This window comes from Melospiza melodia, chromosome 5, assembly GCF_035770615.1.
Source record: "Melospiza melodia melodia isolate bMelMel2 chromosome 5, bMelMel2.pri, whole genome shotgun sequence".
Classification (NCBI taxonomy): domain Eukaryota; kingdom Metazoa; phylum Chordata; class Aves; order Passeriformes; family Passerellidae; genus Melospiza; species Melospiza melodia.
Window position 1 is genome coordinate 89133069 of NC_086198.1, and position 12756 is coordinate 89145824.

The 12756-nt window shown below is 36.6% G+C and overlaps 1 long non-coding RNA gene across 1 annotated transcript; it reads right to left on the bottom strand.

The window, feature by feature from the left end:
• Nucleotides 1–78: 78 nt before the first annotated feature.
• Nucleotides 79–12746, bottom strand: LOC134419091 (uncharacterized). The gene is made up of 3 exons (XR_010027975.1): nucleotides 12563–12746; nucleotides 11336–11536; nucleotides 79–237 (listed from the first exon to the last, which is right to left on the bottom strand). It is a non-coding gene; the product is annotated as an uncharacterized LOC134419091 (long non-coding RNA).
• Nucleotides 12747–12756: the final 10 nt, after the last annotated feature.

A 12756-nucleotide genomic window follows, 5' to 3' on the forward strand; every position in this document is an offset into this window, starting at 1 on the left:
TTTCCAGGAATTCCCCAATTCTTGGAACTCACCCAGTCTGTGAAAAACTGTCACTCAGATGAAACCAGCATTTTATTACACTGAGTGATACAGAAAGTACTTTAATGTAGTTCATTGGCGAACATACACATCTTCTTGACACTTTAATTGACACTTCAGTTCTCGTCTTGTCTAAATCCAAGGAGGTTTCAGAGGGTTTGCAGTGTTGCAGCTGAAGTCTGAGGTCTGCCGCTCACCCTACCAAAGCAAAACAGAAGCAAAGATATACAGAGATAAAGAGGCCAATTATACAGGTGCTAATTTAGGAGCAAGTAAATCTGGGTTCTTTTTAAGACTGCTTCCTACACACTAAATACAGCCTAAATACAGGGGGACTGTTAAAAACTGTTGGTGCCATGGCACTAAAGTGAGGTTTCAGGATCACAATTTTGAATGCAAATAGCTTTTTCACTCTCCAAAACTTCCAGATTAGAAGTTTGCATTTCAGTATTACAGCACCAATCCCACCAGTGCCCAAGGACTTTTAAACATCCAGCTGCAAGTGCAATTATTAGATACATAATTATCTGTGTACAAAAAAATAAATAAATAACCCAGTTAATTTTACCTCCTACATTTTTAATATGCAAGAAATTTTTGGATTTGCCTTTTTTAACAATCAAAAGAAATTTATTGTGATCTTGCTTGTCCTTTTATTAATGCTTTTGCAGCATCTATCTCAGACAAGGAATAGTCATTCCCAATTATTTGCTAAGGGGTTGATATGTTTCCAAACCACACATGTGCACAGATGTGATTCAGGTAAGTATACTAACACCCTTTTTTGTCATAGCCTTTCTGGATTGTAACCTAATGACTCACAGAGTCATCTGATCACAAATTTGCCTAACATTTCCAGCTAAGCCTAGCTTCCTTTTAGAACAGTAGGAATGCCAATGAACACTGACTTTGAAAAGGAATTTTAACCACAGTAACTTAAACTATTTGAAAGAGTCAGGCCCTGTAAACAACAAAAGATTGGCCTCCTTTGCAAGGCTTACCTCACCATGCAAAAATTCAGTTAATTAGCAGTTTGTGGTGGGCTAGAATTTCTTTCTCCTAAAGTCTAAGGGTATGGTCATTGATTAGTACCCTTGAGCTCATCTCTCTTCTCTGTCAAGAAGTTCTCAAGTCCTTCCTTAAAGCCCACTTTTCTTCCTCTTCCAGGGACCCATGTGATTTACCCATATCACTGGGCCAGTGGCAGAGACTATAGATATCAGTCTGCTCAGCATTTGTCTTTAAAAATTGGGTGTCAGATCCTTACATGGAACTCACTGGAAGAGAGTGCCCTCAGCACATTTATTTATACCTGTATAGTAGTGGTATCTTCCCTCAGAGCTCAGCATGACTCTGCACCCTGACACACTACGTCTCAGCCAGAGTTTTACTGACTTAGTTTCCTTGACCACAGTACTGGATCACATCACATCATTATCACTGAGGTAATTTTTTTCAGTGCATTTCTCAGGAAAGGGCAAGGAATGGGAGAAATGAGCATTAAACATATACCCAGTTGTGCTTACTTCTTTTTGTTTGCATTACATCCAGAAAAATTGCAATATACACAATATCCTTTTAAGTCATGCTGTGCTATTAGCGGTTTAGGGGCTTTTCTTGGCATGTTTTGTATGTCTAAATTATGTTATTGGTACCACACAAACCCATATAGTGGTTTTTTTTCCCTTGTTAGAAATAAAGAAGTATAATTTGATATATGATGTTTTACTCTGTTAGTAATGAAGTAGCATAACATATAATCTTTTAAGAAAGCTCTCAAGTCTCTAATTTATCTACAACATATAGTTTTCTGATGAGCATGGAATGGCAGCTTTCTATGACTACAGTAAAAAAGAAGTCTTACAAAAATCTAGCAGGAAATTGCATCTTACTAATTTTGGTGTAACTCAGATATGACATAAGGCAGAGTACTACTCTAAGACTTGTTGATAAGAAAGACTGAGTTTTGAAAAATCTGCTGATAGGCCTGGAAACTGCAGAGGTTTTTTTATCTGATGTTAATTTCCTCTTCCTTTGAACTTCTATGTTGCTGTCATGCATAAGTCATAGGTAGGCAGGTGTTACAGTAGATCAAGACAAAATTTCAGTCTATAAACTAACTATAAATAAGAGCTGCATGACTTCCGCTAAACTCTCTAAAAGATCTTAGGGCTTTTGAATCCTAAAATACAAATACCATATAAAAATGTCATTCATAGTAAACTGTTGTCATTACATTGCAAGGGTTCCATATTGCTGGAGTTTCATACCTCCTTGATGTTTCTTGCAGGCAACTCCTCCAAGCACTGACTCTTCCTTGTCCTCACAGCAGCCAGCTGACTTCAGTTCCCCCCAACCAACCAATCCACTCTTTTATAACACTCTGCTTATTGGCTACAGCTCTGGCCTGGTAAAGTTAGGCCTGCTCCTAATCGTTAATAATTAGCTGAGCTGCAAGTCTTTAGGGGGTAAGATTACATTCTATACTACCTTTATTTACTTATATTCTATCCCCCTACAGTAAACATGCTAGGAATACCTTCCAGCTCATACTTATCATTACAAAGCCCTTTTAAAAGCTTGTTTTCCAGTGATTGATAATGACCTGATTTGTTTTGTTTTTAACATCAGTCTATAAGGATAACCCTGAAAATCTATGTTTAAGCAAAGATGGGATAATATCATCACACTGTACAGGAGCTAATCCTTAGGATATAAATATATCCCAGATTTCCACACTCTGTGTGGTTTGTCAAACATCAGAATAGATCTTTGCCACATTTCTAATTGTTCATTAAACTTATAATGAAACTGATTCAAACTACTCATCAGACATTTTCCAAATTCAAATATTGTAACTTTTAGGTGTGTATATTTTTAAAACTAGAGATCAATTCTACTTGCTGCCTGTTCATTCTATTTAAGAACTCCAAATCCAGCTGCACAAACAGCCAATTGGTAATATAAAATAGGGGAAACAACTGCTTCTCCTTCCTTTATGGATGGCTTACAAATAGCTCTGATATTTACATGAAGTTTATCTACCAAAAAGCTACCAAAAAATGCATAGGAGACCTGAGTTTATTTGTGGGAGTTTATTCCTTTTAATGAGACTATTTCACTTTTTCCTGGGGAAAAAAAAAACAAACAATGCACATATTCTTATTGAACACAGTCCAAGCAAGGTCTAAGTTCTGAACTTGGTCTTCTGTGATTGGCTCAGTCTTGTTTGCTCCTCTTCAAATGAGAGCTAATAAAATTCATCTACCAGTCTCCTCAAGGTGTTGAGAAGGTTAAATATTTAGATTTTGGAGTTTATGAAGCATTATAAGAAATGAAATGTTAGCTATACCTCAATCAATCAGCAGGTGAGTATCTAGGCCTTTTATGATTTGAACCTCCCTAGTATTGTTATAGTATAACATTGATATTATTGTTGATAAAATATCAGGAAAAATAACCTTGGAAATTACATAATGCATTACACTTTTCATAGGCAGAGTTCTATCATGAGGTAACATATTTCATTCAGGGTAAGACAAAATTATACAAAGCTTCAGAAAAATTATAGGACTGCAGATAGAATAAGCACTAGAGTTAAATTCAGTTTTTGCATTTTTATCAATTGTTTATGTGTCCTTGGGATTCCTCTCAGCCACTTACTCAATGTATTATAAGTCAGTTATTTTTGTATGTCATACTGAATAGCAGCTGCCATTTTTACTCTGACCTGTAAGCCAGTTCAACCCATACCCCATATTTTAATATAATTAATAGTCGGTTTGATTTCCAGGAAGCTTTGTAAGACAGTTGCCTGTACCATAACATAGATTTTGAGACTATCATTTTATAAGCTATTAATGTAATTTTACACAGGTATGATAACACAATGATATTCAGTTTTGCTATCTTCTTTTGATGGCTGTAAGTTTTTGTTAAAATTACTGATGGACTCATGAAGTTGTCCCTTTAGCTATTTTGATATTGATTTATCACTTTTGAAACAAATGTATAAAAGTGATCCCACATAGTACTGTTTAATAATTACTTTTACAATGTGTTGATGTTTTTTTTCCTGTACCAATTCTGGTGATAATGAAGTCCGAATGAATTTTGGCTTACATATTGTATTCAACACTCAACTGCACATGCAAAATTCTCTCAAGAAGTTATTAGATTAATTGACATACTCTTAATTATCACAAAGCTACTTGTAAACCAACAGTAAAATTAATTAGCAACCTCTCATATAGTGGTGATGGGTGAATTAGAAACATTGAACTTGACTTCACTTTCAACACAAGTCTGCAAAGATAGAAATTCAAAATACATTCCCTGGGACAACATGAGGTTCCAGGAAGTTAAGAAGCCTTCATTTGCTGTCTTTTGTCAAAGCACACAATACTGGATAGACACTTGCCTGGACCAACCCATTCCAAGTCCTATCCTAGGCCTGCACCCAAACCTCTGGATAGAGCCTTATGGGCGTGTGATCCCCCATTTCCCTAGGAATTGGTACATGTTTTAACCTACAGACAAGCTGAGAATCTTTTCTGCAGTACTGCTTTATTGAATTACCAAGCCTAGAAATGAAAGCAGACAATTTATTCTAGCAATGCAAGGGAGTTAAGCTCCTGCTGTAAATGAGAGGTTTCTAGTTGCTGACTAGGATTTCTCCAAGAAAATCTAAATCTAGTGGCTTTAATACTTTTTCTTAGAGTACCTGTGTTACAAGTGGGACTTTATTCTAGCTCTTCTGTCTCTCATTTATATTTAAAAGTTTTCAAGTTGTTTTTGAATACAAATGCACTTCAAAGTATGTGGCACGTTCAGAGTTTTTTTTTATTTCTTTGCTATTGCTCTCATTTAGGAGATTTGGTTACCTTGATATAGCTTTCTGTCATGTTTGAGAAGTTTAATGGAGCATTCTTTAACTTATTTGAAAATAAATCCCTTTGAGAAAATTTCCTGCATAGCAAAGTGCTAATTTTTTTTTCCATATTTATCTTTTGCACAGTTCATTGAATTGTAAGGAATCACACATCATTAAGATTTTATCTCCACAGCACTGGCTTATTTGAGCTCAACAAAAACCACATTTGACACTTTTAACTATGCTGTTAGATTTAAAGGTCACCATTTCAGGCACTTGCTTCTCTCTTTCATTTTACTTGTTGCTTAAGCAAATTTGTCATGGAAAGTAATGAAATATAATAGACATCACAGAACTATTTATAGAGGAAAAAATATTCCATAGTATAATCACAATTGAAATTGTTTGTAGTTAAATACAATTTCACACTATTATTTAGGTATGATTAAACACATTATCACAGAATCACAAAGTTGTAGAATGGTCTGAGTTGGAAGGGACTTCAAAGATCATCTAGTCCTAACCCCTTGCCATGGAACAGGAACACCTTTCACTAGACCAGGTTGCCGAGAGCTCCATCCAAACTGGACTTGAACATTTCCAGGGATAGTGTTCTCTGGAGTAACTTCTCTGGACAACCTGTTCTCTCCTGTCTTCTCTCCTCTTTTCCTCGCTGCTCTCTGCCCAACCAAAGAAAGCAACTCATGATGGCTGACTCACTTCCTAGTGTTCTGATGCTATCAAAGGTGCTAAACTGGAAGCTTACTGTATATACAAATAACACTTGAATAAAAAACTCAAAGTGAAGATACCCCATCTGTCTATAAATAATTTCTTGTAAAGTTACTAGGTTAAGTTAGAAGCTCAGTCTTGGATGTTTTACTATATACATCCAATTTCACAAACAGTTTCCTTGGTTTTCTGTCTCTTTTCGCAATAGCAAATTGAGCTACAGCCTCAAAGGCAAAATGCCAGCTGTTTAAAGTAGACAAACTACCTGGGTAGTGCCAGGTGGTACTGAAACTACCAGTAACCTTTGTTATTTTAGATAAACAAATGATGGCATAAGTATTCTGCCTACAGTTTTGAATTAGATTGACATTTAGGAAATCTCATTCAAATACTCAGTTTCTGCTACAAAGTCTACTGATTGTTGGCACAACATTCTATATCTAGATAGTTCTATCTTTTTCACTTTATTCTGTACAGGACATGTCATACTTCCTTCAAACATTTCTTTACACCAAAGATATCTCTTCAGGGCAATGAAGGTCTAACTCTAGTATTGAGGACAGCACTATAATGGACTGGGACTTTCTCGTTAAAGAAAGAAACACTGTCAAGTAAAAACAATACTTTCATGTAATGTTTCAACAGCCTCTCCCTTTCTAAAATTTAATTAATATTGCAATTAAAGTACTATTTCAATATTGGATAGAAAAGCCTACAGTTTTCCTGTGTTTAATAACTACAAAATACTATTGCTGATCACATGAAAAAGGCATTTTTCTTTCAAGAATTAGTTTTTCCTAAAGCTTATAATTAGGATATTACTTATGCATTTTACAGTTCAAGAAGGATTTCAAGCAGAGTAGATTTTCAGATGGATTTCCAAGATTCTTCCCTGTAGAAGACTGTAAATAGGATAATGCAGTTTATGGATTTGAGAGTATGTACTGATATTTTTTTCTTCTCCTTCATTCTCACTGTACTTCGTAGGTAGCTCAGATTTCCTTCTCTTCTCAACTCTAGAGTTTTGCTTTTCCTAATGTGAATCTGTTCAACACCTAATTTGTAGTTAAGATTGCTTAAAGTCAAGTCCTGTGACTGCACTCAAAGAGAGATACCTTTTTTAATTACTTCATAGTTATGTATTTCAAAGGGATTATGTTAGTGGCCAGTATTGGTCACTGTAATAGAATGCTAAATTAAGTATTTACGTCAACATCTGATAAAAATTCTATGGCACAGTGCATCTGTAGCTTTTTCTTAGTTTTTCTTATATTACTATTGCTTTTTAACTTGGGCCTTAGAATACCAGAGATGGGAAGAATAACGATTGCACCTATGTTCAAATTTGAATAGCTCAATAAACACACCAAAATACATTCATTGTCACATACTGAACTTTGAATTATATGCAGATTATTTAGGCAGAACTTATTGGATCTGCACCATACACTCTAATATTTTTTCCTAGCAGAACAAAGTCCACTTCCTTTGTTATCAGCTATGCAGCACTTCTAAGGTACTCTGAAAAGAACATGAATATCTGCTAAAGGGTAATTTAATTTGAATGTATGGTTTCATCTTTATTTTTCTAAATTTGATATTTTGTTCTTCCTGTATCCAAGGCTATTATGTAATATGGATGAAAAAGCTCTTTTTTGAAAGGACTTTTTAAATACTTAGAGTATATAGTTAAATGTGAATGTAACCCAGGAATAGGAATTATTTTAAAACAAAATCAAGCACAGAGCTAATTTTTCCAATTTGTGTTTGGTTTTTTTTTTTCCTGCTGATGAAGCTTTGCTGAAGATCACTCTTTAAAAAATGAAATTTCAGTGGATAACTAAACTTTGAGAATGAGTGCACAGGTCTTTTGTTATTAGTTCTTTCACATGAAATAAATAGATACATAAATAAATAAATAAATAACATCACAAGACCTGAAAGAAACAAAATCTAATAATAATTCTATGTTTATCACAATTGATTTCGCACTATTATTTCTTACATATATGATATTCAAATGATATTCCTTTTCTTCATTTTGCATTACATTACCCCCTGGACATAAATCCCTACTGTAAAAATAAGGTTGCTGGACACCCGTGTCTTTTTCTTGTGAGTTTGTTGTTTTAATAGTAATTAACTCCTGTCCATGGGCAGTGGATAACATGACAGCTTGTGTCTTCATCCTACCACTATGGGCCTGATTCTTTCTCCGTTAAAGGATGTATTTCAGGCACGGATTTCCAGCAAGGCTGAGATCCAGCAGTGGCCAAATCTTAGAGAGACAGTTCTGATCAGATATCCCTGGACTGGTTTCATGTGTCTCTTTGTACCTGTGTCTTTTTTTCCTCTGCTCAGATTTTCTGCAGTAAAGGCTGAAAGAGCAAACTATAGTTTCACTGTTAAACTTGACTACTGGAGAATTGAGCAATGCTGTACTTATCAAGTCTGCTTAATCCTCAACGTCCTCATTGTAACTGGTGAGCTGCACAGTACACCATCTCAGTCACTAATCCAGGCTAAATTAACTTCACAAAAGTACAAGATTAAAGTGACTCCAGCATTTACTGTATGATAGAATTTTATTCTATCAAAATGACCTTTATACTAAATTCTTTATCATATTGCATTAAATTCACATGTGATATTACAATATTATTTTCTTGAGTGTACTCTATACTATATATTATAGGCAGTCATATATTTTCAGAGGATATACACTGTAGTACATCTGAATAACTTGTGTTGCCTACTTTATTGACCCTTCCTGTCTTCCAATTATGGTATACTAATTGCAGCAACATATTCTTTCGCAATCTGTAGTGTTCAGAATACTTCAAAGTATATCATAACTAATCATATGCACTCACCAGGTGTGGCTGATCTGGACCATGAAACTCCATGGGGACATGCAGAGCCCTGAAAGCTACTACTGCACCAACTGTATCTCTTTGGGCAAGAGTTTATGTCAAATAAAAACGACATGACTGTTCCCAAAGACTATAGTTACATTATCTAATACCCCTCAATATGGTACATAAACATGAGCCTTAAATTATAAGATTATTCAGTGAACAGCATCAAAGATTAAGAAATTCCCTCTACATAATTTATTACCACTCTTCAACCAAGGAGAAACAGAATTTATAGCAAAATAATAGTCCAGCGCTGGTACTGAAATTAAGATAGGATGTGGGGCCTATTTTTTTTTTAACTTAAACAATGATTTTTCTATATGAATAATTGGATTTAGAGACCTTCAAATGCTGATCATCAGGTCATCAGACAGCCTAATATACATTCTTTTTAAGACTGCTGAAGAGTAAAAAACCTGGAAGTGTCAACTGTAATTTAAGTGGCCATTACTGCCTCATTTGCTGTCATAAGATCGGGTATACAATCCTGTGTTTAAAAAGGAAATGTCTGGGGACACTGGCTCACAGCCGGCTGAACATGAGCCAGCAGAGTGCCCTGGTGGCCAAGAAGGCCGAGGGCATCCTGGCCTGTGGCAGGAACAGTGTGGCCAGCAGGAGCAGGGAGCTCATCCTGCCCCTGTGCTCAGCACTGGTGAGGCCTCACCTCGAGTGCTGCGTCCAGCTCTGGCCCCTCAGTTTGGGAAGGACCTTGGGACACTTGAGCACATCCAGAGGAGGCAGCGAGGCTGGAGAGGGGCTGGGAACACAAACCCTGTGAGGAACCCCTGAGGGAGCTGGGGGTGCTCAGCCTGGAGAACAGGAGACTCAGGGGTGACCTTACCACTCTCTACAGCTCCCTGAAAGGTGTTTGCAGTCAGGTGGGGTTGGTCTCTTTCTCCAGGCAGCAGCTGACAGAACCAGAGGGCACAGTCTCAAGCTGCACCCAGGGAAGTTTAGGTTGGATATTAGGAAAAAGTTTTTTACAGAAAGAGTGATAAAGTACTGGAATGGTCTGCCTGGGGAAGTGGTGGATTCACCATCCCTGGATGTGTTTGAACAAAGACTGGATGCGGCACTCGGTGCCATGGTTTAGTTGAGGTGGTAGGGCATGGGTTAGAGACACCTTAAGAGACCTTAAAGGTCTCTTCAACTCTAGTGATTCTGTGTGTCTGTTTCATTGTATATAATTGTAAATAACCAATTAAACTTGATTTCATAAGTACCAATCATTTATAGCCACCGAAGTAAGAAATTGCTCAGATATCCTGAAATTTTAAGTCACTGCTACATAACCTCCCTTAAAGGTGCATGGTGTAAATTGGCATCTCCTGGCAATCCTTGCCTGTGGTTACAGAACAGCCACTTCTTCCTGTCACTTAGTAACTTTTTAATAGTCAACATCAGCTCAGAGTTTCTCAGCTAGAATTTGGTTTGTGGAATACAGTAATTTTAAAATTTCTGTTTAGGCTAAAATGCTAAACAGTGTACTAGCCTGAACCAAGGACAACAACTTGTGGAAGAGTTTGAGTGAAAAAAAAAAATTGTACTAGCATATTCTGAACATAAAATAGATATAGCTGAAAGTGAGATTACACCTGCAGGGAAATCAGGACAAGTCCTAGGAAAAATCTCTTACCTGAACTTTTTAGCAATAGACTTGTTTCTGAAAAGTGATCTGGATAAAGGAGGTTTGGAGGAGTATGTGCTTGGACTGACCTCTTTAGCAAAAGACCTGAGCAGCTCTCTCAGCCAGCAGCTGGACAATGTTACAGAAATTATTCAAGATACCTGCCACTTGCTGAGTGCTCTCCATGATAAACACAAGGAATTGACTGGAAGTCCGGGTAAGTATGGAAAGACTTATCTGTAAGCAGACACACTGGGTATATTATATGCTGAGTTCTGCTGCCTGACGATGCTGGGGGACCTTAATTTTCATTTGCTAGTATTGCAGTACTTGGTAATTTATTAGACCAAATTAATTCATATTCCCACAGTTGTATCGCACGGGTATTGAGACCATTCCATGAGATTCAATATAAGACTCATAATTCTCATTATGCGACCAAAAAAATTTTAAAGTAAAATTAACTAAACAAAATTGTTCAGTCTTATGTACACTATACTTTAGTGGGATATTTTGGCCCAACACCAGACGCCAACCCAGTAATTTACTAACCCCTCTTCAACAGGAAAAGGAAAGAAAATAAGATAGAAAAGAATCCTGCATTGATATAGAGAGAATTACTTGAAATTATTACTATTAATTATTATTATTACTTGAAATAGAAATTAACTATTTTGCCCATCATGGGCAAAATAGACTTAATTTACAGAACAAATTAAATTAACTTATTGTCAGTTTAAATAGATTTGGATATTGAGAAGCAAAGGCAAAACATTGAAACAAGACCTTTCCTCCACCCGTTCTGTTTTCCATGCTCAACTTCACTCCTTCATTCCCAATTCCTTTACCTCCTCACCTTCCTGTGGAGTGCAGGGCAATGGCAAACAAGGGCAGCAGTCTGTCCATAACAGTTCCCTCTATATGTCTTCCTGCTTATTCTTTTCTATTCACTACTGTGGGTCCTTCCCATGGTCTGCAGTTCCTGTCAGCAAAAACTGGCTTCTAAACAGACTGCAGTTCTTTCAGGGAATATCTACTTTCCTTGGCATAGGGTCCTCCTCAGGCTGCAGCACTAAACCTCAAGAGAAGAGTATCCAACAGCCAAGGGAGGTGATTCTCCCTCCCTATTCCACCCTGAGTCCTTACCTCAAGCACTGCATGAAGGTCTGGAGTCTCCAGCACAAGGATATGGACCTGTTGGAGCAGGTGCAGAGGAAGGCCCAAGATGATCAGAGGGATCAGGGCATCTGTCCTTTAAAGAGCGGTTGAGAGAGTTGGGGTTGTTCAGGCTGAAGAAGACAAGGCTCTGGGTATGCCTTGTTGCATCCTCCTAATTCTTAAAAGGGGCTTTTAAAAGAGAGGAAGAGAGATTTTTTTTACATAGCCACTATCACAATACAGTACTAGAATAAGAGGGATCAGTTTTAAATTAAAAGAAGAGAGATTTAGAATAGATGTTAGGAAGAAGTTCTTTACTTAGAAACAGGAAGAGAGAGAAGTAGGCAGAAAACTTCTGCATGCCCCATTCCTGAAAATGTTCAAGGCCAGGCTGGATGATGCTTTGAGCAATCAGGTCTACCAGAAGGTGTCTCTGCCCATGACAGGAAGGAAAGTTGGAAAGAACCTTAAAAAACATCTCATCCCAATCCAAACCATTCTATCCATAATAATTCAATGATGCAAAGAGAGAAAAAGAAAGAGATTACAGATAGAAATGTTTAGCTATGCTTGTGTTCCTGAGTCTTAACCTACAGATTTAAAAAGTCTATAATACTAACAAAAGATTGGAGTTTAAAAAGCCTCCTTCTAGGCTCCAAGCAAAATACCTGTCCTGTTGGCTTCATGGTTTATGTGATTTTTTTAAAATTCTTCTTTTCTTAGGTTTCCAAGAATCATTCTCTTGCAAAAAGCTGCTATTCCTCCCCTGAAAAAATCCTTTAAAACACTCAACAAAGAGGTTTGGAGACAGTTGCATATAAACAACCTCATTATTCTAAAGCTGTGTGATCAAATATCAGAAACAGACCAGAAAAACAAAGTGTTAGAAAATAAATGGGGGAGGGGAAAACCCCAAAAGAAGACTTTTTTGCATTATTAACCTTGTAATTGAATGCGAAAAATATCTTTCCATGTGACACAATTGGATAGCATATGGTTACAAGGCCATATTTTTTCTTGCCCATATTAGAAAAGTCACATTTACAGCATACAAAAATGCCATCGTTTTGAAGTACCCTCTTTTCTTCAAATTTTATTTTAGGGAAGTTTAAAGGGCTGTACAATTTGTTTGAGGATTTTTTTGTTTTCTTTAGAGAATGCAAAATTGAGAGGGGAAACATAATTTTGAGACTTTTGCATAAGTTTGACCTTTACCTTACAGTGAAACTGGGAAGTGGTATTTTACAGCCTCTCCTGCAAACAAAGCTTTGTTCTTTCCAATCCGTTTTCTATTTCACAGTCCTGATAAACCGTCAAGAATTTCTTCATTACTGTAAAAGTCCCCGTAGAAAAACAGTAAAATAGTATTTCCTTTTTGAAACTACCAGTGTAAACAATGCATTAAAAAT